Genomic DNA, 3,880 nt, shown 5'->3' on the forward strand with positions numbered 1-3,880 from the left:
CGACGGGTGTTATTTAAATGAAAATTAAGTTTTAATGAAACTTCATATCGGAATAAAACGTATGACATAATTTCATTTAGACTCATGTAAATATTTTACCCCAAACAGATTGTTCTGAAAATATGTGATGGTGAATCTTTAATTGCTATGAAGATATTAATAAGATTTATAACGATAAACGTGGTGCGCTTGCGGTAGATAATACTGTAGTTATGAGGTGACCTATTCATGAATCAATTATGTTTTTCACGTGGCCCTCGTTTTTCGTTACGAATCTTACTAGCATATTCATAGCTATTAAAAATTCAGAGCTACTTATTTTCAGAACCTTCTGTGAGCCTCTAGGAATCTACCTGGAACTGGACAAATCATTTTATGCTCTTGAGTCCGAATCAAAACATTTTATATTAAAAATTTATTTTTATTTAAATAGTCATTTTTCTGATTTTCAGTTACGTGTATGTGTTAAATTTTTCCGATTTCAGATATTTTGATGAGATTACACCAGTGATGTATGGTAAATTTTCGGTTCATTTCAATTTGTCTTGACCTGAGTCAGCCAATTTCCTCCTACGTATATCTCGTGAAAAGATTGTGAAAGTAAAAATCAGAGAGATTCGAATCCATGTGAAGGCTTACCAGCAATCGCTGTTCCCACGAACCATTCACGACTGGAGCAGGAAAAGGGAATAATGGCAGTGGTTCACAAACTATCCCCTGCCACACATTAGACAAGAAACACAATTAAAATTGCTTTGCCATCCAGCTCTGGCTTATGTTGAAAGCTTCATGTTTCTAGTTCATGCGGAAATGACAATGATAAATAAAGTACCCTAGGCCACACATCATACAAGAAAGCCAGTTAATATTGCACTGTCATCCCAGTGTGGGCTTTGCTGAAAGTTTTAAGTTTTTAGCTCATTGGGAAGTTTAAAATGAACTACAAAATTTATACCGACAAGACCAACAGAAAGAGAAGAATGAGAATTAATAAAACAGTAAGAAAATGAGTCATTTATATACAACATTGGCTAGAATTTGCTCCCGTTGTCCTTCAGCTATGCCTTTGTATCACCTCTTTTCATCCCCACCCGTAGTTGTGCTTCATAGGTTCGTCTTATTGTCACAGTAATTTTTTACATGTAGCAACTGATCGAAGAGCCCAGTTTGGTAGATACTGCTTCAGGCGTTACAGAGGTGCACCTTCGAATCCAGTCAGTTATTGAAGACTCTCTCTGCAGCAGATAATTTACGCAAATTGATCCTGTGACACGATCTGCTCAGCATAGTAATTGTGCAGACATTCCAGTTTGTTATACGATACTCCGCATTATGCTTCTTTGTGACCCAGTTTTCTTCCCACCCTTTCAGATATTGTAGCTAGTTGGTTCTTATCCCCACACTATTGCAGTGACATCAAATTCTGAGCAAAGTTTAAAACTTCGAACTCATCGAGAAGTTAGTTTAAAATCAATTGCAGAATTTGCACCGATAAAACAGGTAGAAAAGAAAGCGACCTAATAAAAAGTTTTAGCAACAGGGACCAACGCAGTGATTCTTGTATAGTCGGCACCACATGTTGACAGACCAACGTCGTTGTTTCTCCACTTGTGTCCACCAACGTGGATTCTTTACTGGTCGTGTAGTGCACATTCACAACGGCCTTGCCGCAGTGGTAACACTGATTCCCACAGATCACCGAAGTTAAGAGCTGTCGGGCTGGGCTAGCACTTGGTCTGTTGGCAAGCGGGTTGCACTCAGCACTTGTGAGACAAATTGAGGAGCTACTTGATTGAGAAGAAGCGGCTCCAGTCTCGTCAACTGACAAAACGGCCAGGAGAGCGGTGTGTAACCACATGCCCATCCATATCCGCATCCAGTGATGACTGTGGTCTGAGGATGACACGGCGGCCGGTCGGTGCGTTAGACCTTCATGGCCTGCTTGGGGGGAGATTTCTTTTCTTTTCTTTTTTTGTAGTGCCTATTGAGGAGATTGATTTGCTGTAGTTTGTGAACGATGCTTCATCTATAATCTAAATTGTTTAAAAATGCCTCATCACCAAGTAGATCTCGTATATATTGTTCAGGATGGCCGACTGAAAGGTTTTGTGGATCTGTGGGCATCTGGTTTATGAGGATGATGGAAATAATAACAGAGAAATCCCGTGGTAAATCTGAACAGTTTCCCTCCTTTAGTCCTGCCAATTACGGGATACATCAGTGCCTGTGAAGGCCACCTGAAGACTGTATGGACATGCTGTACAAGAGGAGAGGAAAAGGATGGCTCTTCGGTTCGAGAGATGACTGAAAAGAGAGGCATGACTGAAAAGAGAGGCAGAGCTGTAGGCTCCACTGCGCTACTCAGTAAACACCCCGCCCCCTCGTGATTATTTCTAACCCCTTGACTGGTGACCTGCTTCTACAGATTCTCGTTTTCAAAGAGTGGACCCTCAGCGACGCTTATTCAAAGCGTCATGTTATCACCATTGCTGAAAATGCGAGTGGAGTTTGCTCAGGAACGTGAAAAGGGCCTGGGGTGATGCTGGCATCCAGCTGACATCAGGTACCACCAACCAACTCCAGCCCAGCCACGGCACGCAAGAAAGCTTACTTCCCATCTTCTATACAGTCTTCTGGCCCAGCTTTAAAATATCATTTGGAGACCAATAAATGACGTTCAGTATCATTGTCATCAAATCGTTGAGGAAAAATTTGGAACAATGACGTTGTATTGTATCATGCAAAGAAAACTTATTTGGTTCGTATATTCGAGCTGCCTCACAGTGATTGCTTGTAGTGTTAGTTGCATATTTCTTCTCACGTGTTGCCTTTTATCATAGTATATGTACTGCTTTGTTACAATTCAGTAATTGATAAATTTATCTAGTGACTTTTTCATAGGGGTGGTTGTAGCACTTGCGATATCTTGAGCTTTCCCTTAAATAACAATATCATGTCATCAACAAAAATTTTAACGGTTTAATTTCTTCATTTTACCAGCAGGAAAACAGTCATGAAAAGCACTAAATCATTGACATAAATTTATCTAATTGTTTGTCGACATGCCTGTTTTAGCAGTGGCTCTGAACTGAGGCATGATAAAAAAATCCTAATCAGTACCACAGTACATATCTCGGCCTTCAGTTGTACCCATGGAAGGAGGGTGTGTGGAGGACAGGCGGGGCCCAATACTTCATCACTTCGACCAGGTGGATTGTCAGCTAAAGGCCGTCCGCATCTCATATCACGCTGGTCACCTGGATGTTAGCCACTTCACCTGCTAGGCTCCACAGAACTGGTCGGCGTGCCAAGTTGCTCCAGACAGGAGAGGCCGTAGCAGCCACGTCACGCAGAAGGCCATTTGATCCCACAGAGTCTACTTTTATGCTTCCATATCACTCGAAATGACAACCTTCGTATCTGAGGGATGTGTTGTGGATTACGATGTAAACATCCCCTTACTGACTAATGCCTGCAGCATTACCAGAAACTAAGTAGGGAAAATTCGATTAACTAAACTCTGCGATTCACAAAGTAGAACCAAAAGTTTCAAAGATTTGTTCGACACATTCTCATGATAAAGACCCTCGCCTCCTGCAGATGCTGTAACAGCTTCCTATAATTAAGTAAAGAATTCCTGTCTCAGTATTGGCATCGAGCACAGCAACTGACCGTGCTTATGGCCGCAGTGGGGGCATCTTGAGCGAATTTTTCATGCAGCACGTTTTCTGTGCTCGAAATCTGTGTAATAGGTGAAGTTAATCCTTCTACTATACTAGCATACCATAGAGGACGAGATCTGAACAGAGGGGGGGGGGGTAGAAAAGGCAATTGTCAATAGTTACTTCTCATGTATTGAACGAACAGATTTCCGTCCACA

Source organism: Schistocerca piceifrons, chromosome X, assembly GCF_021461385.2.
Source record: "Schistocerca piceifrons isolate TAMUIC-IGC-003096 chromosome X, iqSchPice1.1, whole genome shotgun sequence".
NCBI classification, from domain to species: Eukaryota; Metazoa; Arthropoda; class Insecta; order Orthoptera; family Acrididae; genus Schistocerca; species Schistocerca piceifrons.